Consider the following 27,627-nt stretch of genomic DNA (forward strand, 5'->3'; position numbering starts at 1 on the left):
TGTACCTATCTTCAAGGTGCTTTGACTGTCTCTTGGGGGACACTTGTATAATCACACCTGTCTTACAAGGCATGGTGACTGGTTTTGACTGTCAACTGGTTGGCTTAAGAAGCACATCTGTGTGTGTCTATAGGGTTTTTCTAGAGGCAATTAGATCACAAAGGTGCTGAACTAATTAGTGGATCAATTCCTGATGGATCTGCAATAGGATGGCATTACTGGAAGGGGAGCTGAGCTGGAAGAAGCATGGCACTGGGGACTGCACTTGGGAGCTGTCTCTCACCCTGCTTCCACCCTGTAGTTTCTGTTTCCTGGCCACCATGATGTGAGCAGCTCTCTTTTTTTTCAAGAGGGACTGAAACCTGTGAAATCATGAGCACAAAGTTTCCTCTCTTAATCTATATCTGTCAGGTATTTTGTTTCAGTGACAAGCTAGCTCATATCTTAAGGCAATTGTGAAGATTAAAGATATTGTGACTGTTGAAAGTACTCTGGACACACAGCTTTTCCTATCTGTCAGTATGTGTACATTCACACACACGCACACACATTCACACATATACACACACATTCACACACTGTCTTATTAGGGTTTCTATTGCTGTGAAGAGACTCCATGATCATAGCAACTCTTATAAAGGAAGACATTTAATTGGGGTGGCTTACAGTTCAGAGGTTCAGTCCATTCTCATCACGGTGGGAAGCATGGCAGCATGCAGGCAGACATGGTGCTGGAGAAGGAGCTGAGACCTACATCTTGCCTCACGGGCAACAGGAAGTGGTCTGAGACATGGCTTGAGCATATATGAGACCTCAAAGCCCACCTCCAGGGTGACACACTTCCTCCATCAAGGCCACACCTATTCCAACAAAGCCACACCTCTCCTTAGTGTCATTCCCTTTGGGGGCCATTTTCTTTCAAACTAACACACACACACACACACACACACACACACACACACACCCCACACACAACAAAGCCTTGGGCTGTTTCTCAGCCTTCCAGGCCAATACCTAAAACAGACTGTTGGGATAGTGTGTGGCTTGGTCCCAAGACCATATGCTCCATGATGTTGGGAGTAGAGATGGCTCCATCCATACCTCAGTGAACTGGACTTTGCCTTGCCTGGAGTCTGCTGGAATTCCTTCTAAATAGTGTCTCTCCTGGCTTCAGACATTAAAGTCAGAGTGGGCACTGAGGAGATGGCTTAGTCAGTAAGGAACTTGGGGTAAAGCATAAGAACCGAATGTTAGAGCCCCTAGAACAAACAAAAAGAACTGGGGGACAGGCAGATCCCTTGAATTCACTGGCCAGCCAGTGTAGTCAAATCAATGAGCTTCAGATTCACGAAAGACCTTGTCTCAAAAAATAGAGAGCGACTGAGAAAGACACTCTGTCATAACCACACACTCACACACACACACACACACACACACACACTCACACCGATGAGTATGTATACCACACATACATACATATATACACAATACTTTAGCGACTGTTCTATTGCTGTGAAGAGACACCATGACCAAGGCAGCTCTTACAAAAGAAAGCATTTCATCAGATGCTTGCTTCTAGTTTTACAGGGTTAGACCATGATCATTGTAGTGGGAAGCAGACAAGCAGTAGCAGAGAGCTTTACAACTTAATCTGCAAACAGCAGCAGAGAGAAAGAGAAACATTGGGCCTTGGGAACTTCAAAGCCCACTCCCAGTGACACACTTCCTCCCACAGGGTTACATCTTCTAATCTTCACCAAATAGTTCCACTAACTGGAGACCAAGCACTCACATATATGAGCCTGTGGGGTTCATTCTCATTCAGACCTCCACACACGCATACACCATATACACACACGCATACACCATACACACACACACATACACCATATACACACATGCATACACCATATACACACATACATACATACACACATGCATACACCATATACACACATACATACATACACCATATACACACATGCATACACCATATACACACATACATACACCATATACACACATACATATAGGCACTCATCTCTCTCAAATACACACCACCACCACAAGAACCACCACCATCACCATCACCACCATCATCACCGCCACCACCACCACCAAATTCAACAACGATAAAACTTCAAGGGAAAAGTAATGCGTATGACAAAGGTTTTAAGTTTAACAACACCGAGGAGAAAGCTAATCACAAAATATGTTAACAGATCCTCTCATTATAAAGCCAAAGAAAACATAAGAAAGCAAAGTTAAGCTCTAGTTCTTATCCAGACAGAAAAAGTCACAACTGGAGGGTTAATGACGAAGAGAAATGAGAAGCTAGGCCTGAAAAAGAGGCATGGCCACAGGTCCAGCAGGGACCAACACACCGTGAAGAAACGCGATGATGACTACACTCCTAGAGGGAAAAAGGAAAGAAAGAAATATCTCAAAACAAAACCACACAGAACTAAAACAGATCGCAGAAACGGAAACCCCGACTGAGTGTGGTGGGCGCAGCGGTGAGGTGGGAGGGTCAGTCAAGCTCAGGCATTCAAGACCAGCCTGGGCAGCAGGGCCACCGTGCACTTCAGAACGGAGCAAAGAAACAGGAGCCCCTAATGCATCTACAATCACTGAAAAAAATGGGAACAGTAATTAAATATCTACTTTTCCTCTAAAGCCATCAAATGATTTTATCGAGAGCTCTACCAAACAGCAAAGGAGTCAACCTCAGACAAACCCGAATTGCCTTCAGGCGGGGCTGGAAGTCAGCAGGCTTGCAGCGGTGGGGGAGGGGCACGGGTTAGGTGCCTAACGTGTTTCACGTGGGTGCTTGCCTATGTGTGTGCACAGATGTGTGCCTGAGGCTGTGATGGGAGGTAGAGGGTCAGGGGAGCTGAGGTTTGCACTAGGGTGAGCTCTGCAGAGTGTCGACAGGGTGAGCCTGGGCACTCCCCTTCGCCACACACCACACACTGACACTCCACCCAAAACAACCCAACACAGACGTGGTTTGTGAAATATCCAAACATAGACTCCAGAGCTCAGGGAGTGTCCTGGGGAGGGAGGTGCCCAGGGACATGACGGGTCCAGGCACAGGTGCCAGCCTCTTTGTAAGGCTGGAATGACACTTGTGAGAACTACCAAAGCATTGAGGGGTGGGGGAAATGAAGCAAGAGAGCAACCGAAGCATTCATCTAAATAGTTTTGTTATTAATAAAAGCCTGGGAGTCCGATGTTGGGGTACAAATCAAGAAAGCAGTGGAGGAACGACTATCTGACCTTCTCTCTGCTTTCCCAGATCGAAAAGGCCACAAAGCTTTCCAAGCGCCTCTCTATCTCTTCCTGTGCTTCTCTATCTGGGCCCTCCAAAATCTCTATGGTTAATTCTGATCAGCTAGTCATGGACTCCGTCCCTTGATTCCATCTTTAACTTTATTAACATTCTTGGAGAGTCACAGTGCAACCAAATATCCCATAACATGCAATGTCAGAGCTGGAGGAGAACCAAAGGCAAGCGTTCCCTTTGAACTAATGAGTCCTTGCTAGGTAGATAGCCCAGGTGATTTCCAGACCAGGGGACACATGGAGACTTTCGTGGACATTTGTGTTTGTCACTATAGAAGTGTTTCTCACACCAAGTGATAGTCAAGGAAGCTGGTCCACATTCGTCACTCCCAGCATGGATATAAACAGTACCCAGCACAACCGTGTTGTGTTGCCAAGGGCCAGAATTCACTCGGTATCATCGAGTGAATGACTCTGAAAATAGTCATACCAGGAATGATTGAGCCTGGGGTAGGTCAGGCGTCAGAGGACCCGTCACACCAAGCTGCAGCACTCCAAAGAGGAGCCTCTGAGCCTAACTTTGGTCTAAGCTTAGGCTTTAACCATTTAAGGATGTAAAGGCTTTCTGCTAAGATATTATTAGAGGGTACCCAGGCAAACAAAGCTGAGTGGGTGCTCGTGTGTATGCATGCACATGTGTGAGTGTACGCAGGAGAAGTTGGCTGCACTAGCTGGCCAGTGAGCCCTGGAGATCTGCCTGTCTCCGCTTCCCAGCTCTGGGATTACGAGAATGTGCCATTATGCCTTGCTTTTTACATGGATTCTGGGAGGTTGAACTCAGGTCCTCATGCTTGTATGGAAAGACTATCTTCCCAGCTTCATATAAAGCTTTTAATGGGTGTGACCATCTGTGTGACTCTGGTATTTTCACAAATCGGCTCAAGGAGAATGAGTTAAATCTGTAGGTACTCAAGGAGATACTCTAGTCTCTTCCATTAGGTTTGTCCTTTATTTTCCAGGCAGAGAGGAGCCCTGAGAGGATAGGTTCTCACACATGTGCAAGCCACGTGTGACCCAAATGAGATTCGTTTTCCCTTAACCAACTCTTGAATGACTGCAGCTGGGAAATGTTAATTAAAATTAAAAAGCGTCTGACCATGACAACCAGGAGGCCAAAAGCTCAGCATTTGCTAGTCTTCAGTCTAACCTCTTCTGCCAATGACAACATCATATGGACTGGGGTAGTGATTACTTATAGATTGAGAAAGGAGCTGAAGTAGATATTTTTATTTGTTGTTTGTTTGAGACAGCATTTCACTGTGTTGTAGTCCAGGCTGGCCTTGAACTTGAAACAGTCTTCTTGCTCCAGCCTCCCCAGTGCTGATATTATAGGCATGTGTCACCAAACCTGGCTTTAAAGTAAACAGCTTTAAGCAAAATATGACCCGGGAGATGCTTGTGGTAAAACTATCAGTTGGAATGTTAATATTATTCCTACAATTTCTTTCTGATTTTTAAACTCATACATGAGTCCAGTCATTTTATTTTGAAATGGGTTTGCTTTCTTTGTCAAAGGGACACAATTACCAAGTGTTAATTTTCATATATACACAAGAGTGTGTAATGAACCAGACTGAAAACTTGCTAATTAGATCCATTTTTTAGCCATAATGTTGACAGAGAAATTGACAAGTGTTTTTCAGTTACGATTAATGGGACATACTCTCTAAATCCAAAGGCATGAGGGAGCCTGGTGACTAATGATTCCTATGCACAAGGCAGGGCTACTGTCACTGCCCTGAGACACTGTACTTCTTGGGTTGATATTCCTACAGACTCACATAAAAAACCATCAGTATAACACAGAGAGATCCTGCCACCCCTCTCCCCAGCACATACGACAGACACCTCCTGAAAACCTATAGCTGAGTACCCAGAGTGCCCAGAGAACTCGGAGTACCCAGAGTACCCGGAGTGCCCAGAGTGCCCAGAGTGCCCAGAGTACCCGGAGAACTCGGAGTACCCAGAGTGCCCAGAGTACCCAGAGTGCCCAGAGTGCCCAGAGTACCCAGAGTGCCCAGAGTGCCCGGAGAACCCGGAGTACCCAGAGTACCCAGAGTGCCCAGAGTGCCCGGAGAACCCGGAGTACCCAGAGTACCCAGAGTGCCCAGAGTGCCCAGAGTACCCGGAGAACTCGGAGTACCCAGAGTGCCCAGAGTGCCCAGAGTACCCGGAGTACCCAGAGTGCCCAGAGTGCCCGGAGAACCCGGAGTATCCAGAGTACCCAGAGTGCCCAGAGTGCCCAGAGTACCCAGAGTGCCCGGAGAACTCGGAGTACCCGGAGTACCCGGAGTGCCCAGAGTACCCAGAGTGCCCAGAGTGCCCAGAGTGCCCAGAGAACCCGGAGTACCCAGAGTACCCAGAGTACCCAGAGTACCAGAGTGCCCAGAGTGCCCGGAGAACCCGGAGTATCCAGAGTACCCAGAGTACCCAGAGTGCCCAGAGTGCCCAGAGTACCCAGAGTGCCCAGAGTACCCAGAGTACCCGGAGAACTCGGAGTACCCGGAGTACCCGGAGTGCCCAGAGTGCCCAGAGTGCCCAGAGTGCCCAGAGTACCCAGAGTGCCCAGAGTACCCAGAATACCCAGAGTACCCAGAGTGCCCAGAGTGCCCAGAGTACCCAGAGTACCCAGAGTGCCCAGAGTACCCAGAGTACCCAGAGTGCCCAGAGTACCCAGAGTACCCAGAGTGCCCGGAGAACCCGGAGTATCCAGAGTACCCAGAGTGCCCAGAGTACCCAGAGTACCCAGAGTGCCCAGAGTACCCAGAGTGCCCAGAGTACCCAGAGTGCCCAGAGTGCCCAGAGTACCCGGAGAACTCGGAGTACCCAGAGTACCCAGAGTACCCAGAGTACCCAGAGTGCCCAGAGTGCCCAGAGTGCCCAGAGTGCCCAGAGTGCCCGGAGAACCCGGAGTACCCAGAGTACCCAGAGTACCCAGAGTACCCAGAGTGCCCGGAGTTCCCAGAGTGCCCAGAGTGCCCGAAGTACCCAGAGTACCCGGAGTGCCCGGAGTACCCTGAGTACCCGGAGTTCCCGCAGTGCCCAGAGTGCCCAGTGTGCCCTGAGTACCCAGAGTACCCGGAGTACCCGGAGTACCTGAGTGCCCGGAGTGCCCGGAGTACCCAGCTTGTCAGCATTTGCTTGCCCCCTCCCATCTCCATTCTCCTGCCACCGCCACTCCTCACCCCCGATGTCACCAGCCTGCTCTCTAGTCCCACAGCCAAGCCATTCTGGGAGGTTGAGAAAACAGAACCCTGGAGTCCGATTATTTTGAGATCTGCTCTTGAGATCTGCTGGTCACTGCACAGTTCCCTGGAGATGAGCTGGTCCTCTGTGCACCCCGCACCTTTTCACACCTAATTGGCAGACTGGACTGTAGCTTGACCAAGCATTCAGAAGTGGAAGGGCATTTTGCTTATTTCTAGGACTTTGTTATTATGAACACAGCTGCTACAAACATCCCTGCATGCCCCCACCCCACTGCCCTGCTCTGGGGAGAGAGAAAGTTTTAAATTAGATCAAGGTCTGATTTATTGTTTTTTCCTATATTGGCTAACTGTTGTAAGTTTATTTCCAAAAGAAACTGCCAAAGTTTCCAGAATAGTTGGACCATTTTGCATCCCACCAGCAAGATGAGTCCTTGGCACGCCCAAACTGAGTATCACCACCGAATTTTATTGTTACAGCTGAAGAGCAAGCTCAATGGGTCGGTCATTCTCTCTCTGGTTCACTGACTCTCATCTGTTTACGCCAACTGCCTCTGTACCTATCCCTGGAGAATTTCATCTAATTTCTTATATTTCTCAGTTCTAAAATTTTCGGTCAGTTTTTATTTATGTATTCTGTTCCATTGTGGAGGCTCACATTCCCACCACATCTCTGTGGTGAGAGCATCTTCACAATAGTAGCTTACGTCACTTTCCAGTAACTCTAGTGTCCGTGGTGCAAGACACTGAACAGCAGCTAGTGACTGGCAGGTGGGCGGAGCCCAGGCTTCCCATTTGGCCTCTGCCTACATCCAAGGATGGCGCCTCATGACCTGGGCAGGAGATTTTCAGAGGCACCCCATGACTGGGAGTGGGGTCCTGTGGAGCTTCTCACGAGAAACCTGCTCCATCTTCTAGTCTCTGAAATGCACCTTCTTGCTCTTCAGCAGGTAGGCGCCAGGTTTCCTGCCCACACTGACTCCAGCCCAGCACACGGTTGAGATACCCCAGCACAGAGGTGGAGGCCTCTGGTCCTCTTCTGCTCTCCCTCACACAACACATTGACTTCCTCAGCTGTGTCTGTCCGTGAGGCCAACATCTGAGGAAAAGTTTGCTTCTTTTAGACTATTGTGGCCAAACAAATTTGGGTTTTGTTCTGCAACTCACACTCTGATTTCTCACTTCCCAAACATAGTACTAACAGTGTGGGTGTTGAAGGAAAAACAACAATTAGAATCTCAATAAAAATTCCCAGCAATGGTAACATAGTCAACAAATGGCAGTGAAGGGACTCAAGTTAGACATCAAGGCGTTTTTTAATGGCTGACTTGAGGAATGCTGGGATCACAACGGAGGACATTGTAAAACATCCTTCCTCCATTGCCGGTGTGTAGGGCAATTATGCACCACCAGCACCCCCGAGTCTGGGGACTGTGCTAATTGCTGTATTAAAGTAGGCAGCTCAGGGTGCCCCACACAGCACCTTTGGGTCACCTGGTCAGCTTATGGGGAGGGATGGGTGTCATAAAGCAAGGCTGCAGGAAAGACATCCCCCTTCATCTACCCGTGTGTGGTTCCAGGAGCGCCCACACTGTGTGCAGGAGAGGACTCTGTCCACTCTATAGATGGAAGACCAGGGACTGAGTGGGAAGAATGGGGTGCAGGCTTGGCCACACCATGCCCGTCGTCATTTGTCACATGTGAGGCATCTGAAAGCACCCAGGAAGAGCACACCAAGCGAACGCCAGAGGGGACTGGGAAGAGGATGAGGAAGAAGGGAAAGACGTTGAAGGAGAGGAGGGTGGAGTGAGGGGGAGCTGTAAAGTGTGGGTGCAGAGGAGAGGTTATGATGGGAAAGGGGGAGAGAGAAGGAAGAGGGAGGGAGGGTGGCAGGGAAGGCTAGGAAGGGAGGATGAGCAGGCGGGGTAAACGGAGGAGAGAGGAGGAAGAGTGGGCAGATGCGGAAAGGAAAGGGGCGGAAGGGGAGAAGGCGGGTGAGGCCCCCAGAACTGAGCAGAGTGTGGCGTTCAGGGGGAGATTCAGGAACCAGACTGAGGCGGGCGTGCTTGGGAGGAGGCAGGTGGGCATCCAGTGTGCCCAGTGAGCAGTGGACAGGGCTGTTGTTGGCACAGAGGTCACCTGCCTTCCTATAATCCTCCCTGATGCGGAACAGCAGCAGCTGGAGGTGACAGCAGGACGAGTGTCCCTGTAGGAAGGAGATGGAAGCTCCAAGCTCCATACTTGAAGAAACAGCCGGCTTTCTCAAGCTAGTCACCTGCCCCCACAAGGCAGGCAGGTAAGAGGGAGGCACACTGATGTGGTTTGCGCTCTCTGAAGGATGATGGCACCCTCCCACACACACCCATCACGCAGGCTTTTAATACATGAAACTTAGTGTTATCTCCAAAAACAGCCTCCGCATGCCGGCTTCCCCAACCCATAACCAGGGGTGGCATCCCCAGAGCACCACAGGGGGCCACAGTTGAGTGTTCATCCTTCGCCACTCCCTCGGCATCCCATCTTCTGGTCTGTTGTAATGCTGTCTGCCATTTGATGCTGCCTTGGGACTGGCCATGGCAGACCGTTGCTTCTTCCCAGCCAGGACACCCTAACTCAGCAGTCACCCTCCTTACCCTTGATCACACGGGGGCTTGTCCTAGTTGCCTGTTTCCATCTGGTGCCATCTCAGGAGATCTCTGTCTACGCCTCTCAAACCCCTGAAATGGTGACAAATTTCATATTTAGCACAGGGACACCCAGGCCTTGGAGAAGCCAGGACACATTCCATTCCTCACAGCATGCACACAGCCACTCACTCCCTTGGATCCCGTGTGGCTTTGGAACCCCATGGAATCGATCATTGCTGCGGTGGCCCCTGGTTAAGAGACATTTCAGGGACATTTCTACATCTATTCTGACAGCATTGAACGGAATCACTGTAGTTTGTCCTTTCTTCCCCCAACAGCGTCTTCACCGTGCAAATGAGTCTCCCAGTGCAGAGTTCTGACAAGACAAATGAAAACATAATAGCTTTTCAGAACTGGCTCTCCTTAGTGTTCTGTCCTCCATTAGCAAAACAGACAGGTATTCGGGAACATGGCACCAGAGAAGGCAAGAGCCAGTCTTTCCATCCTTCTAAGTGTCCTAACCGACAGAACACCCTTCCAGAAGGCCCTGTGCTTCATGCTCTGTTCAGGCCCTGTGTCCTGTCCTTTCAGGAAAGGGGGATTGCCCTGGATCCCACCCGCCCAGCGTGTGAGGAATGGCTCTTCTCATCACCTCTCTCCTGAGCAACTCTGTCAGACCCTTCCTTCTCCACACAGAAACAGAACACAGGACTCCCTGTGACTCTGGCCAGACTAGGCCTGTTTCTCACTCTGTGACCCAGCTCTCTGAAAGGGGCCTCCACCCTACACTGTCACAGTGCCGTCTCACGCAGGGCTCACAGGCCCCACGGGCCATCCATCCAAGGGTCCTAACCTGACAGAAGTCCCTTCCAGAAGCCCCTCTGCTTCACTCTGTCTGTGCCCTGTGTCCTGTTCGTCCCTGCCCTTCCTCCTGAATCCTCCCTGCCCATTCCCCAGACTCCCAGGCCCTACCTTGCTACTCCCTGACTCAGAAAGGCTTTGGCTGCTGTGGCTACAACAGGATCAAAAAGAAACAGGATGTCTATTGTCGGCTGCTTCCAAGGCTTTTCACCTCCATGGAAGGAAGCGATTTACAGCCTCAGTGCAGCCTGGCTTTCCAGCAAACTCCATTGCAGAGCAGTCCCTGACACCAGGGGTTTTTATTCAGTAAGGTGCTGCTGCTGTGACGCCCAGTGTGTGACAGGATTGGACTTCATCAGGAGCAGCAGTCACCCTCTCTGCTGCTTTTCAAAAGGCAGTCACAATAAACAGCCCTCCCCCACAAAGCTAGAGGCCACGTGGCTGAAGTGGGGCTGAAGTGGGCGTCGACAGAAGGCAAGGGCTTCAGCTGCAGACCCGGGGACTTCATGGCTCTGTTCCAGAAACAGTCTACATGCCTGACCTTGTCTGTTTCAGAAATATAAAAATTTCCCACCCTAACACACAGGCACTAATAACCACAAAGAACTGGCCGACCATGAAGAGGGTCAAGATGTGGCATGGTTTTCACATGAAATGTCCCCTAAACTCATGTGCTGAAGGCTTTGCCCCCAATGCCAAGTTACACATGGATACACACACACACACACACACACACACACACACACACACACGTGCTGAACATATGCACATGGGTACAAAGACACACACACACAGACACATGAATGTGCAGACACAAGGACATAGACAGACATAACACACAGGTATACATGCACACACAGACACCCATGCACATATGTTCACACAGACACACCTAAACATACATGTACACCGAGACAGTTATACGCATATATGCTCATATGCACACACACAGACATTTGCAGAGACACGTAGATGCAAAGTATGCATACATATGCATGTGCAAACACATTCCTATATGTACTTAGACATCTCTGCATGCCTATATGCCTACAGATTTTCAGAATATTGTGTTCCAGAATAGCTGTAACTGCTAATTCTGTTCCAGTGCATAGGAAGAGGAGTATAATTGGTGTATTTGTATTCAAATGCACCGTTAAGACCATTTCCCCCTCTGAAGTGGTTATTTACATCGGCATTTTTGCTGTGGAGCCCAGAGAAGAGGGGCTTAGATCCAGCCCACGGAGTTCTATCTGAGGAACTGCAGGCAGTAGGGGTAACAGGGCATCGCAGCTCTAAGAGCTCAACCTCCCACCACCCTGGCACACTTGAGAGCCCCTCTTCTCTGGGCCTCGGATGCCGTTCCCCAGCGCCCACAGGTTAAGACAACTTCCTCAGAAACAAATCCAGTGCTGCACAGAAAGGGACTGGAAACCAGAACACATCCCAGACAATTAATTTTTACTTTTAAAATTTTATTTATAAGCCGGGCGTTGGTGGCGCACGCCTTTAATCCCAGCACTCGGGAGGCAGAGGCAGGCGGATCACTGTGAGTTCGAGACCAGCCTGGTCTACCGAGCGAGTTCCAGGACAGCCTCCAAAGCCACAGAGAAACCCTGTCTCGAAAAACCAAAAAAAAATTTTTTTATTTATAATGTTTATGGGTGTGGAGCATGAGTTTTTGTTTTGTTTTGCTTTTGGTTTTTGTTTTTTTTGAGACAGGGTTTCTGTGTATTGTTTAGGAGGCTGTCCTGGAACTTGCTCTGTAGACCAGGCTGGTCTTGAACTCACAGAGATTCGCCTGCCTCTGCCTCCCGAGTGCTGGGATTAAAGGCGTGCACCACCAGCGCCCGGCGTGAGCATGAGGTATTTATGGATGTATGTACATGTGTTTTACAGGTGCATGTCTTTGGAAGTCAGAGGTCAGCATCAGGTGGTTTCTTTGATTACTCCCTAGTTTATTAGAAGTTCAAAACTGTTTATCTTATGTATGTGAGTGTTTTGCCTACATGTATGTATGTGAACCACACTCATGCCTATGCAGTGGAGGTCAGAAGAAGACACTGCGTCGTCTGGAACTGGTGTTACACGTATCTGTGAGCCACCACGCTGGTGCTGGGAACTGAACCCAGGTGGTCCTCAGCAACAGCAACAAGTGCTCTTAACTGCTGAACCACCTCCAGCTTCCCTGACCTCCACTCTCGTTTTTGAGTCAGGGTCTCCCACTGATCATGGAGCTCATTGATTTGGCTAGGCTGGGTAGTGGATGAGCTCCAGAGAGACGCTTCCCTCTGTAGAGCTGGGCTTGCAGGTTTGTGGGGCTGTGACCAGCTTAACATGGGTTATAGGCATCTGAACTCAGGTCTCATGCTTGTGGGACAAACACTTTATTAACTGAGACATCTTTCTATCCCCTACATTTTACTTTTCAACTATTAGGGTTCTAAACTGATGGTTTCTTTTCCAAGTTTATGGAATAAGTGTTTAATCATCTCAGACCCTCGATCACATGGAAAGCACATAGTTAACCTTTGGGTTATCTGCTGCTTCATTGTGGAGGTCACACTGAGCTATTGTGGGCAGCTACATATTGGGACCAATGCTGGCCTCGAAATGTCCTGTTAGCCTGGTTTCCAGGGAACACTCTTTGGGGTTATGCATGGTTCCCAGACCTGGAACTGCTAATCTTTCCCATGTCATCAGCCTCCTCCACCTTATCTTATGCTCAGAAACACCCTTCTCAGCCTGTCACCAACATCCTTCCTTTATGCTCCTGTACCCCAAGACCACAGGTGTTGCATCAGCAGGACCCCTTCTGACAATATTTGAGGAAATGGGGGGGCAAACTCATGGAATTGAAAATGACTCAGGAATCCAAGCCTTCCCTTAAGACAATGTATTTTCTTCAGTCTTTCCATGAGTTCTAGTGGGAACAGTGCCCCGAGACAGCGCCCAGGCAATAGAACAGGTCACAGGGTGCCACAGACAGCAAGAGTGGACAACCAAAGAAACTGTGATAGTTATGCAGATTGGGTGTGAAAATTCAGGCGATTTTCACTTTTTCCTTAGTTTTTCTCTGTTGCATTTTTCCCTTTAAGATTCTTTTGAACAAAAGATACAGGTAATTTTAGTAACTTGAAAGAGGAATGAAAGCATTCCAATTTTAGGAGAGAAAATATCATCTCACAGAAACTTTTATAGGAGTGTGTAGTCCCTGTGAAATGATAATGTGTCATTTCCTGCACCATAATGCCTGTGGACATCCTGGGTGAAGCCTATGGACAACATGAGGTCAGCAGAGAGACAGAGCTCGTCAGGACCTTCGTGGCCCTGGGTCCGTTCCCTTCTGCTGAAGTTCTAGGCAATAAATACATATTCATGTTGCAAGCCTTGAGCCCACAGGACAGAAGAACAAAAGCATGGTGTTGTACATGCCCATCATTGTATGCCAGCGGAACGTGAGCAACACTGTCATTTGCCACGTATGATTATCTCCACAGATGCCAAGAGAGCCTTCTCCAAATGCTCAGGGAGTCCGGGGTCAAGATGGATGAACTGTCAGGCTGGGGTCTAAAGCCACTCTTGTGTTTAATGGGGAAGAATGGAAGCTAGGAGCAAGTGAATGGATGATACAGGGTTGGCCCCAGCTGTCACTGCTTGAGAGGCACCAGCCAAGTCAGTAGACAGAGGAGCAGCCTCTGTGGGCTGGGAGTACCTCTGTTTGCAGACAGGACTATAAAACAGTGCGGACCTCAAGAATCTAGCGAGCATGCCTTGAATGAATAAAAGAGTTTATTAAAATGTCTAGCTATCAAATCAACAGAGGGCATGGTGACTAAAAAGAAGTCTGCTTAAAATAACGACAACAAAAGAAGAGTGAGTTTCACAGTTCTTAACAGGAAAAGTTGACAATACTCTGGAAAACCAGAGGAAGACTTGAACTGGACTAGGGGGTGTGGCTGGCTCAGTGGTCAAATGCTTGCTTAGTATAGGCTCGACCTTGGGTTCCATCGACTATGTCAGAACAGTCAACCTGAACACATGGAACACAGTCCTCTGTTCTCAAACAAGACTGCCCAACATTGTGATGTCCCCTCACCCTTCTGGGAGGGGAGGTGGTCCATGATTGTTCACATATACCAGATGAGGATGCTGGGTATCCTGTTCCATCACTCTTCCACCGTATTCACCTGAGACAGGACCCCACTGAACACGGAGCTCACCGTTTTCACCTAGGCTGACCGGCCAACAGGCCTCAGCAATTCTCCCGTCTCCTCATCCCCACGTCTGGAGTTTCAGACATGCGTGACCATGCCCAGCTTCTGCCTGGGTGCTGTGGACCCAAACTCGGCATTACCCACCAAGCCAACTCCCCCAGACCATGATACTCTCCTTTTGGCATTAATTATAAAGTAAATCCTACTCTCTTTCTCCTAAAACAAAGTAAGTTCATTTCAAATGAAGACATCTTAATAATAACAGATGAGTGTGCAGGGACACTGAAGAAGCAGGAGAAGGAAAAGGAACATGGAATTCTCCATAACTGAGTGACAAAGGACCAAAACCCACGAGAAAGAGGGTGAGTCAGAAGATAAAATGGCCCTCGAGAGTATGGAAATGTCTGTGCTCACCCCTAGTTGGATGCATGCTAGCTGGCACATAACTAGGAGCCCCTTGTCACCAGCGGATGGCATCACTCAGCTGGAGGCTACTCTTTGGCCAGCTCCCTGCAGGAAGTCTGGAAGCACTCAGCCCATCCAACTCTAGGCTATAACCACAAAGCAACTTAAAACACACACGCAGGGCTCTTCACTGCAAAGTGGCTCTAGCTGGCAAATGATAGGAAGATTCCAATTCCTGGCAGAGGGAAGAGACTGGATAAACATGGACTTCCACAGGAGCACACTGCACGCATAGGAAGAGGGTCTGACCATCCTGGAGCAAGGTACAGGGAATATTGCTGAGGGAGAAACCTCAGTGCAGAAGAACACAGGGTTGGCAGACAGACGTGGCCAGGGCTATGGCACTGCACACTCTGGTCCTGAGGTGCAGGTGGGAGGGAGCTTAGGGCAGGACCCAACAGGTCACTGTCTGTGGCAAGAGCTCAGATACCCAATCCCCACCCCACAGACAGAACCATATCCACATGGACACACACAACCACACGCAGGAAAGAGCCCATCCCAGGCAAGTTCAAAGCTACAAGGAACCATGGGCAGAATAGCACTCCAGTTACCAGAAAGTGATCATTTGGAACTGAGCATGAAGACAAAAATCTGTAGCTAGAAGGCCTCCCAGGCACAGAACAACCCCCTTTTAAAGTATCAAGACCATAAAGACCCAAACAAATTTGCAGAGTCATCAGAAAAGATAGGAGACCAAGAAGTGCAGACAGGATATGTACAAGGTCCTGGACAGAGCCTTACAGCGACCCATTTGAGGGACAGGCTGTGATGAAATGAGGTCCAGTTCCCCCAGGAGACACCAGCGCTGGAGGACACTGGCTTAGAAAATGGCACAAACTCCCCAATTCTTCTGCAAGTCTAAAAATAGCTCAGATAAAAGTGTTTAAAACCCCAACTTTTCCAGCTTAACCCTGGAGTCCTGGAAAGAAAAGCACCCTGAGTCAGAATTTGATGTGTTAACTGAAGTCTTCACACCCCAAGTACTCGAGCTGGAACTTCATCACAAGAAAAGTCTTTCTAGAACAGCTCATCAGAATCTCAGAGGGTTTTGTAGAAATGAAAAAGGCTGATCTTAACTCACATGGAGTAACAACGACCTGTAGGCAGCCCACATAATCTGGCATGGAAGGGTCACACTGGAACCCTTCCCAGCTGCCAAAGGATCGAAAAAGCTCCAGCAGTTAAGACAGTGTGGTACCGGATATCTTAGTCAACAAGACAGTGCCAAGAGCCCAGGCAGACCTGGGTGTCTATGGGCAGCACCCTGGGGAACAGAGGATATAGAAGTGTCATCAAGGAGTCCCTGCCACAGATGGTGCTGAGAAAGGGGACATCCACACGAGGTCCCAGCCTCACACCATGTACAGCTCTATGACATAGGTGAGACAGTCCCAGGGACAGGAAAACCTAGAGTATAGCTCCTTTAACGAGGGCCACAATTTCTCATGTAACAATGTGTGAGGGAGTGTCACAAAACATTCGACAGCAGTAAAAGACTCCAAATTCCTGAACTATGACGAACATTAATAAGATCAAGGAAGTCATGAATCTGAGTTGGTCCCAGCATCGATCATTTCTGTAGCATTGGGCAACCTTAGTGCAGCCTAAACTTTACTGCATTCAACATGTGCACTTTGCCCCACACATGCTAATGTGCCATGTAAGCCCAAAAAACACCACCTAGAACACCTCGGCTCAGATTCCAGACCATTCTATGTTATGAATTGCAGGGTTTTAACTGTATGCATAATGCTTCCCACTCCTACAGAAATATAATGCTTAATCACAGAACACACTTTCAGTTTATTCCTACCACCATTCCTGAGAATGTTAGAATACCCTGACACTGTATCATGTTGGTGTTTAATTTAAAAAGCTAGTATTTGAGCTGCTGACTTTAATTCCAATAAAAAAACCCTACTAAATGAACTTTGGCTTGAGATTAGCACAAAATTTCCAACAACTTTCGAATGGTTCCTAAACATACACTGTCATTTTGTACTATATATTTACATTAAGCAGCACTCTCAACATTGTTGACTACAAAATGGAAACATTGGTCAGCCGTGAAAAACACTGAAGATGGCCTGCAACCCACAGAATCAGACATTGAGGCCAGACTCACAAACACACACACACTCTCTCTCTCTCTCTCACACACATACACACACTCTCACACACACACTCTCTCACACACACATACACACACTCTCTCACACACACATACACACACTCTCTCACACACACATACACACACTCTCTCACACACTCTTTCTCACACACTCTCTCACACACACTCTCACGCACACACTCTCACACACACACACTCTCTCTCACACACACATTCTCTCTCACACACACACATACACTCTCTCACACATACACTCTCACACACATTCTCTCACACACACATACACACACACTCTTTCTCACACACTCTCTCACACACACTCTCTCACACACACTCTCACACACATACACTCTCATACATTCTCTCTCACACATACACATTCTCTCTCTCACACACACATACACACACACTCTCTCTTTCACACACACTCTCACATATACTCTCTCTCATATACTCTCACACACATACACTCTCATACACTCTCTCTCACACACACATACATTCTCTCTCTCTCTCTCTCTCTCACACACACACACACACAGTTTTATGAAGCACAGAAGAGGCAGGCTCTAAGGCTGCAGTCTTTGCTGGTTGGGCTCTGAAGCTCTATTCTGGCAGCCTGGCGAACAGCATCAGGCTCTCTGGGGGTGGGGACAGGTTGTGGGACAGAGGCTCAAGCCCAGGCCCATTGCCAGAGCTGAGTTCTGCCTCATGGGCTCTGGAGCATTCACCACAGAGACACCTGACACTCCCCCGTGCTGTACGGTATAATTAGGGCCCCAGTGGAACTCCTGCCCACGCCTTTGGGTAATTTGTGTGTGGGTTGCTTAGATGTTCAGGACTAGAAAACACATTTTTTTTCTGGAAGAAATACTGTGTCCTGTGGGGATGGGAGTTGTAGCTTGTGTGTCTCTCATCACTCAAGGCTTTTACAGCTGAAGGTTGTCTGAGTTGAATCAGGTCAGACCATCAAGGCCAGAGCATAGACTCTCCTGGCCACCATACCAGATACCATAGGCTACCCACCTTCCAGGAGGGAGCCAGGTGCTTCCTTACAGGGGCCTCCTCCTGGAACATGCCTCCACTGTACCCTCTCTAAAGAGCTGATCCTATGGTGGCTCAGGGGACCACCTGGGGTCTCCCCAAAATGGGGGAGACATACAATTGGTTCTGGTGGAAATGAGCAGGGACCTAGGGAAGGAACTGGTAAACTCAGGGGTGGGGGAGTTCAGGAGGCCGTAGGTCCAGGGAGTGCTCAGGCTCCCTCCTCTCCCAAGCCAGCTTCAGTTGCCTCATGCCTCCCAGGAAAGAACTGGAAACGGTTACTTGGTGATGACCTGAAGCCACCTTGGCCTGCACTGCTCCTAACAGACTCATAGCTGGGACTGAGACACACGATCTTGGGTTAAGCATGGTGGGGGGAGCCTGGGGGTGATGTTGACTGGGGGATGAGGCCTCGTTCCAGCCTCAGAAGGCAGAAGAAAGAGGGCAGTTGTCAAAACTAGGGCAAAGAGTATGGGAGCCGCAGAGGAGGTGGGATGGTCGCCAGTGATTCTTCAGCAGGGTGTGAGTGGTCTGGGGGCAGCACGGAACAGCGCACCCCTGTGTCACAATTTGTAACAAGAGAGACAACCTGTGACAAGTCATGGCAGTCTGCTGAGAGTTGTGACAACAGAGTGCCATCACTGTGTGACAACACAACAGGAGTGGGTGAGGACTGTGCTGCAGTGGGTGACGCATGCTGGAACAGCCAGGTGACAAGGATGCCTTCTAGCTACCTCCCTGCAAGCCTCCAGGCAATTGCTCTGCTGGGGATACATCATCTAACTCTGAATGCATGACCTGGTGCGGCTGGGTCCTCATTGCCATCCTAGAGGCCCAAATGCCAGCAGGGCTGCTGTCAAACCCTGGCCACCCTTCCCCTCCCTCCATCCCCCCACTGCTCACATGAATTAGGTTCTCAAAGGGTCCCATGGTTATATGACAGGGACCATTTCTTTATATCCCACTGGTCAGGCCCACAACCAAGCCTTTATAGGAACAATTTAACATCACACACACACACACACACACACACACACACAGACAGACAGAGACAGAGAGACTACTCTGCACGTGTGTTAATTATTTCTTAATTCAATTTGAAACGAGCCCATTATCCACTTCTGGAAGAAAAACAGTGAGAGGGAATTACATAAATGCCTCATTCACACACCAACTTTGCTCAGAAAATTGATTCTGAAAGAATTTTAATTAATAATCTCCAGGCGACAGGAAAGGAGAACCAACGATGAAGTGAGGCGCCACTCCAGGAGGATCCTTGGAGGACGGGGAGGGGGAGGCAGGAGGGGGCTGGGAGGAATCATCACGTGCCCCTTGGATGGTGCCTGGCCTGCAGTGGGCCCATACTCAAACGGCATCTGGACCCCACGCCTGAGCTCTTCTGAAGACAGAGAAGACCTGGGCATCACCTGCCTGCCCCCACCCAGCCTTTGTAGAGCAACACATGTGTGGCCACTTTCTGCCCTCCCAAGTCGAGTCCCTTCCCTGCTGGACGCCACTTTTAAGGTAAATTATATCTGTGCAGAACTTTCACTAAGCCTGTGTATGATACATGGACACAGACTTTGTAAATTATACTTCCCATGTTGAGATTCCCTACACTTAGCACTGGGAGGGCCAGCCAGTTCTCACGAGGACCTCCTCTTATAAGCCCGTGGGCTATTGTTACCCTCAGGAGGAGACAGGGCAGTCCTGAGTACAGCGCGTCACCCATCAGCATGCTCCTACCGCCCTCCACAGCCTTGCCTACCCACAGCCCACAGCACATCGCCACAGTGTAGACCCGCAGTTCAGCTGATGCTGTGATAGTGGAATCAGGAGGCCGGGAAACCGGGGGATCTGCTCCTCACTGCTCTCAATAACTCTCCCTCAAAGCTGTGTTCCACCACAGGGGACCCTCCCTGCTTAAACTGTCACCTCTCTGAGGACCTCCGGCCATTTCCTGTTTGGGGCCGCAACGGACAATTTTGGCATTGTGGAAATCTATGGCTAGCCTTTGCATGGGCGTTCCCTCTTTGGAAACTTTAAAAATCGTGTGTGTTCTCGTGCACGCATGCACGCACGTGCACATGTCACAGCATGCATGAGGGAGTCAGGGAACAGCCCGAGAATCCGTTCTTTTCTTCCCCATGCGGTCCTGGGGTGCCAGCTCTGTTCACCATGATTAGAGGAAGTGCCTTCAGCCACTGAACCATCACGTTGGTCCTGTTCCCACTTCTTTAGGACAGTGATTACAGCACTCTACGGTAGTGGGATGTTTATCTTCACACACACACACACACACACACACACACACACACACACACATACACACACACACACACACACACACACACACACACACACACACACACACACACACACACACACACACACACACGTGGTTTCCACAGGACATGAACCAGCCTGTGTGAGCAATGGATCCCTGCTTCTTTGTCAACATTTGGTATTGCCAGTAATTTTTACCGTAGCCATTTTGATAGATGTGCCATGATCTCTCACTGTGGTTTAATCTGCACATCCCTAAAGATTAATGGCACGGAATATGTTTTCATGACAATTTATCAGCTGGATTTCCTCTTTAGTGTCTGTTCTTATATTTTGCCTAGTTTTAATTGGAATTCCTTGACAGATTATTGATTCTTCATATTCTTGTTTTCTTTCCTGAATGTACGGCTTGCAAATATGTCCTCCCACTTTGTAATTTCCTTCCATTCCGTTAAGTGGTCTCGTAGGGTAGTTTTTGATTCTGATAAGGTCTCGAGTATCAGGTTTGTCTCTTAAGGGCCACAGTCTTGGTATCAAATCTAAGAATGTTTTGCCTGCCTTAGATCAGAATGATTTTTTCCCAGTCTTACATTTTACATTTACATGGAAGTCTGTGGGCCAGGTTTCAGAGTCCTGGTAGGCTTAGGGTGATTCAGCCCAGCCCTTTACAGATGATCAATCACTCCAGTATCTTTTACTGAGAGGGCCCACCATTGAATTGGTTTTGGAACAGCCCAAAACTCAGCTGGGCATAACATAGGGGTTCTGTGTCCTTTTCCATTGATCTATGGATCAATGTCCCTCCAGGACACTATCAATACCACTGTCTAGATAAAGGTAGCTACAAAGTAAATTTTAATATGGCCGGAATGGCTCAAGCCACTGTTGTTCTTTGTAGGATTCTTATGGTTGTTTTGGAGCCTGTGTTTCCTGGGGACTTCAGAATAAGTTCAATATGCCTATATACACTTCCTCCAGAAAACCTGGTGGGGATGCTGGCACAAGTTGTGTTAAACCTCTCTTCCAGTTTGGGAACCAACACCTGTACCATAGTCTTTTCCCCTTTTCCTGTGGTATCAGTGATTGTACGTGGGGTCTTAAACATGTTCTATGTCCCTGCCCTGTATCCCCAGACTTTCTCAAATATCCTTGATCAACACTTCTAATTTACAGCGTACAGATTGTGTGTCTACTGTGTCACATATGCCTCCTATTTAATTTGGTGTAGGATGATTGCCAATGGCCTTCTATCAGCCCATCATCCACTAGTGCTGAAGACTGACCTGTAGGTGCACTATCACAAAGCTACATCCCTGGCCCAGACTTGTAAAGACTAATGTTTCCATACAGAAGTGTGAGTTCTCTTTTGACTATACATGCTGCAATCCTGCTGAACTCACTGGTTCTGGGAATTTTGGGGTAATACATAGCTAGAGAGTACATTTCTCAGAACAATCGTGTCATTTGCAAACAGAGGGGTAACTCTTCTTCTATAACCTGCATATCTATTATGTCTCCCACTGCTCTTCTTAGCTTCCAGGACTCGACTGAGTAGCAATGGTGGCAGTGGACATCATTGCCTTCTTCTGGATCCTAAAGAAAGCCTTCGGTCTTCATTTTCTTTCTTTCTTTCTTTTTTTTTTGTTTTTTGTTTTTTTTTTGTTTTTCGAGACAGGGTTTCTCTGTATTGTTTTAGAGGCTGTCTTGGAGCTCACTTTGTAGACCAGGCTGGCCTCGAACTCACAGAGATCCACCTGCCTTTGCCTCCCGAGTGCTGGGATTAAAGGCGTGGGCCACCAACACCCGGCTTGATCTTCATTTTCAACCATTATTGTGCTCTCTCAAGCAAAGGGTCTATGAATAAATTTATAGGAACTTTCATTCTGGCTAGATGCTGGATTTTGTTAAATGCTCTCCTGCATTAGCTGTTGGCTTCCTCCTGGTGTGGCAGAATACATTAACTGGTCTTTAAATGTAGGCCAATCAGCCTTGCATACCTGAATTAAATTTCACCTGGCTCAACTACACTATACAATGCTGAAATCAATTTTCTAGTATATTTTAAAATTTAACTCTTTAATTTTGAAAATATTCTGCTCCCTAACCCGACACCTAAAAAGATAGGATTCATGCTTTTTGTTTTTTTATGGCATTCTCATATATGTGTGTGTGTGTGTATACAATATACTTTGATCATATTTGTTCAATATTCAAAGAATAGTTTTCTAATATTTTCTTGAAGATTTTGAATCTGAACTTGTGGTGGTTTGGAATAAAATGGCTCCCAAAGGGAGTGGTACTATTAAGAGTTACGGCCTTGCTGGAAGAAGTGTGTCACTGTGGGGATGGACTTTGAGGTCTCATCTATGCTCAAGATACTGCCCCATGTGACACAACACTTCCTGTTACCTGCAAGATGTAGGACTGTCAGTTACTTCTCCAACACCATGTCTGACTGCATGTGGTCGTGTCACACCGTGATGATAATGGACTGAACTGTAAGCCATCCCAATTAAATGTTTTCCTTTATAAGAGTTGCTGTGATCATGGAGTCTCCTCACAGCAATAAAAAACATAAGGTAGAAGTTGGTACTAGGGACTGGGGTATTGTTGTGATAGGCCTGATCATGTGTTTGTTTGGACTTTGGTACTTTGGGTTATGAAAGCAGTGCAATGCTTTAAGCATTGCTTAGGGGACCATAATAGTAGGAGCATGGAAGACAGAGGTGCTGAGAGTTATTTGAACAGTCAGGAGTTTGCTCAAGAGGTTTCAGGAGAGAAGAATGTTGCCTACCTTTCTTGGGATATTTTGGTGAAGAATATGGCTGCCTTTTGCCCTTGTCCAAAGAATCTGCCTGAGGTTAAAGTGAAGAGTTTTGGATTAATTCCATTGGCAGAGGAAACCTCAAAACAGCCTAGTATATTGTGTGAATATTAGTGATAAGTCTAATGAAAATTTATAATGAAAAGGAGCAAGTTGAGCAGGGTGAATTACAGAAAGTAAATTTTGAGGAGAAAATGAGTGCCAGGAAGTGGAATGGAGCTAAATCCAGAGTTCAAGGAGATAAACAGATTAAGAAATGGAATAAAGGGAGTGGTGACCTCAGGATGAGATCCCACCCAGCTAAATTTCCAGTTTATGAAAAGGAAAGGAAAGTTTACAGCTGGGGGTATAGTGGTGCACACCTTTCAATCCCAGCACTGGGAAGGTAGAGGCTGGCAGATCTCTTGTGTCTGAGGCCAGCCTGGTCTACAGAGCGAGTTTCAGAATAGCCAGGCTTAGGCAGTAAAAGACAGAAAGCTGCTGAAGATGTAATTGAATGAGGGGCTATGTTCCAGCCCCAGCATATAGCAAACTTGACAGCGCCAGCCACATGGTTCTGGCTTTAGAGTTAAGGATACAAGAAATGGGTTATGGAATTTTCCTCCATGCCTGAAGAAAGCAGCTAGGGCCCAGGCATGTGTCAGGGGTGTCCCTGAATGGAGGCCTAGTAGAGAAGCCATTGCATGAAGCTGTGAAATCGAAGTCTGGATTTCTTTGGAGAATCCAAGATGTTAAAGATGCCAGAGTCGTGGGATACCTGCCAAGGAGAGCTGCTAACAGGGAGTGGAGCCAGCCCAAGAGAGAGTGTTGCAGTCAACAGAGCTGAAAGGAGTTGGAGAAGTAGAGAGCATTTTGACATCAGACATGGAGATGCGGATTCTGGAGTTTGCCCACCTGGTTTCTGGTCTTTCTTTGATCCATTATTTTCTCACTATGCTTTCTTCCTTTTGTTTTAGAATGATAATGTATATTCTGTGTCATTATATGTTCAAAGTATGTGGTATGCTTTTTGATTTTGATTTTACAGGGGATTACAGTGAAGAGATGGCATGAATCTCAGAAGAGACTTTGGATTTTAAAATATTGTTGAGACTGTGATAAAGTATGGAGACTTATAATATGGCTACAGTTTTGGAGTAGAATGTGGTGGTTTGAAAGAAAATGGCGTCCAAAGGGAGTGGCACTATTAGGAGGTGTGGCTTTGCTGGAGGAAGTGTGTCACTGTGGGGGTTCCTTTTGCTCAAGCTTCCCTCGGTGTGACATTCAGTCGACTTCCCATTGCCTGCAAGATGTAGGACCCTCAGCTCCAGCACCATGTCTGCCTGCGATCCACCATGCTCCCCGCCATGATGATAATGGACTGAACCTCTGAACCTGTAAGGGAGCCACCCCAGTTAAACATTTTCCTTATAAGAGTTACTGTGGTCATGGTGTCTCTTCACAAGAATAAAACCCAAACTAAGACAGCACTCATGGAGGGTATTTATCTACAGTTTGCTTTTTCTTTTTCTTTTTTTTTTTTTTTTTTTTTTTTTTTTTTGGTTTTTACGAGACAGGGTTTCTCTGTATTGTTTTGGAGGCTGTCGGTCCAGCCCAGCCTCGAACTCACAGAGATCCGCCTGCCTCTGCCTCCCGAGTGCTGGGATTAAAGACGTGCGTCACCACCACCCGGCCAGTTTGCTTTTTCTATGCTGTCTGCCACCAGGTAACTCTAACTTCACCAAGTGAGTTAGGGAAAGTTCCCTCTTCTCCTGATGTTTGGTAGAATTCTCCACTGAAAATTTCCTGGGCGTTTCTTTTCCAGGAATCTTAAAGGACCTGGTTCAAATCTGGACATAAATCACTGACTAACCCTTTTCTACTTCTTCCGTAAGCAATTGGCGAGGTTAAATTTCCCAAGTGCTCTGCTTCTGTTGCAAACATTTTAATTTGTTGTATTTTAATTTTCATTTAGTTATATGTATTTTAAGATTTTCCTGTGAAGCCAGGCACAGTAGGTCATGCCTGTAAGCTCAGGAGGATGAGGCAAGAATATAGTTATTTTGAGGACATCCGGGCTACCTTGTTAGACCGCTGTAAAACAATAATTCCTTTGACTCCTTTCTGTGACTGGCAATTGTTTAAAATTGTGCATAATGTTTAAACAATTTAAAAATAGGCATTATTTGTCATCCTGTGTCTGTGTCACCTCAGTCAGTCTATTTTCCAGTTTTGTACATTTACGTGATTTTTTTAACAGCTGAATAAAATCCCATTGCATATAGGTACCATCATATCATCATTCGCTCATCAGTTGGTGGCTACCTAAGGTGTTTCCTTGTGTGCTAGCTATTAGGAATAGAGCGTCTATGAGCATGGGTGAGCATGTGTCTCAGTGGTAGGAAGTAAGAGTCCTCTGACTGCGCTATAGTGTTATAGTTGGGTCATATGTACACTTGTGTGTGGGTGAGCCCACAATACTGTCCACGCCCCCAAAGGGGCGTGGACGGGGTACGGGGGACAGGTGAGGACATAAGGGGAAGAGAAAGCAAAAGCCCTCTCTCTTGGAGGCCGGCCACGCTTCTCATCTTCCCAGCTTGTGTGTAAGCGCTTCCCCCTGTTAATAAAAATACTTGTTTCCCCATCGCGTCGATTCCTGATCACACCTGTTTATAGTTTCCTGAGGAACTGTCAGGCTGTTTTCCACAGTGTCCACACCAATTTGCACTCCCACCAGCTTGCACAAGGGCTCACTGTTACCCACATCCTCACCAGAATTTACTGTCTTTAGCTTTTGTAATAGCCATTCTAACTATGGTAATAGGAAATCTTAAAGTAATTTCCATTCCCCCCAGTGACTACGGATGACAAACACTTTTTAAAACAATTTTTAAGCATTTGTATTTCTTCTTTTGAGGACTTTCTGTTCAGTTCAGTACTCTCCTTTTTAATGGAGTTGCTTGTTTTCTTGGTGTTTAATGTTTGAGTTTCCTGTGTATTGTAGGCGTTAATCCTCACTCAGGTGTTCAGCTATCAAAGGTTTTCTCTTCAGTCCTTAGTCTGCCTCTTCAGCTGATTAACAACATTGCTTACAGTACAAAACTTTGTAATGTAATGAACTTACAGATGTTGATTGATGTCTTATTTCCTGGGCAATCAGAGTCCTGTCCAGAAAGTCCCTACTAAGCCTATTTGCTGACAGACACTCCTTCCTCTTCCTTCTAGAAGTCTCTGAGTTCTGGGTCTAACTCTGAGATCTCCGATCCATTTGGAATTGATTGTGTGCAACATGAGAGACATTTTATTCTTCTACAAGTAGTTACCCAGTTTCCCCAACACCATTTGATAAAGATTCTGCCTTTTGTTCAATGTAACTCAAGTAGGCTGCATGTACTTATAACTGACTCTGCAATTGGATTCCATTGACCAGCGTTCTATTTTGTGCAAGTACTATGATGTTTTTATTCCTATGGCTTTGTACTATAACTTGAAATTAGACATGGCAATACCTTCAGCTGTATTTTTATTGTTCAGGATTTTTTTTGCTACCTAGGCTTGTTTGTGTTTCCATATAAACTTTAAGATTAACCAGACGGTTCTGGTGAACGCCTTTAATCTCAGCATTCGAAATGTTGATGGAAGGCAGAGCTCTGAGTGCATGCTGGTTCGATTGACAGCCTCAAAACGATGCAGAGCAAACACTATCTCGAAACATAAAATAAAAATAAAATAAAATAAAATCTATGAAGAATTGCATTGAAATGTTGATGGAAATTGCATTTTAATCTATGGATTGCTTTTTACAAGGATAGCCATTTTCACAATATTGCTGAAGATACCAAACACAGTCGTCATAAGACATGGAAAAATCCAGTTCTTACTGGCCTAGAAGCATGTTCTCTACTGACTAGCTTGCATAGCACTGGAAGGTGCTATGTGTAGGCTGCAGTGGTGGGAAAGTCATCAGCAGTGTCACTCAGCTGTGGACTGCAATAAGGACTAATGTGGCAAGCTATGCCAGTGGGTAACAACAGTGGCACAAATGTCTTCAGGATAACCAACAGCTTGTTAACTGGATCTAAGGCGGGCTCCACAAGAGGAAACATATGCCTGGCATTATCCGTCTGGTCAAGAATCCACAGTTGAGGATCCCAGAGATTCCAGGGGTAAGCCAACTACTATTATTCTGATAAATTGACATAGGAAAGAAGTGTCCTGTAAACCCCTATAGCTCTACTCTTATATTAGTGCAGATCTCAGAACTCGGCAGAGAAGTTTCATTGTGCGGCTGAAGGTGGCTAACATGGACACTTATGACTGGTCAAAGCTCAGAGAAGGGTCTGTGGAGAGCTCAACTACAAATGGAGCATCATTTATATCACACATCCTCTGCATGGCTTGGGGAACATAGAAGAGGGGGCTGATGACAGTCAATCAGCATCTTCTGAACATGACAGGATTACTGAACTCAAGAGCCCAGTAGCCACGATTGCTTGCACAAGACCAAGACAATCAGCGTTCTAGCATGGAGTGGGAAGAGATTCATGAGCCTTCACTCCTAGCTTAGCAGCTATGGATAGTTGATCGCTTTGAGAAGAGAGAGGTAGTTTACTTTAATGTACAGTTCTTGGCAAGTTGACCA

The 27,627-nt window shown here is 47.3% G+C and overlaps 1 protein-coding gene across 7 annotated transcripts in view; it reads right to left on the bottom strand.

The window, feature by feature from the left end:
- The window catches only part of Kcng2 (potassium voltage-gated channel modifier subfamily G member 2), a 73,456-nt gene that overhangs the window by 34,648 nt on the left and 11,181 nt on the right, over nt 1–27,627 (bottom strand). For 4 of the 7 annotated variants that reach the window (XM_040757775.1, XM_040757778.1, XM_040757771.1 and 1 more), the window contains exon 2: nt 9,185–9,268. The exons of 2 other annotated variants lie outside the window; for them this stretch is intronic. The gene's annotated coding sequence lies outside the window, so the exon portion shown is untranslated. Of the gene's footprint in view, nt 1–9,184; nt 9,269–9,367; nt 9,751–27,627 lie in introns of those variants that run through there. One more of the 7 variants, XM_040757774.1, reaches the window with a different exon arrangement.

This window comes from Mesocricetus auratus, unplaced genomic scaffold (assembly GCF_017639785.1).
Source record: "Mesocricetus auratus isolate SY011 unplaced genomic scaffold, BCM_Maur_2.0 Super-Scaffold_100015, whole genome shotgun sequence".
In the NCBI taxonomy this organism is placed as follows: domain Eukaryota; kingdom Metazoa; phylum Chordata; class Mammalia; order Rodentia; family Cricetidae; genus Mesocricetus; species Mesocricetus auratus.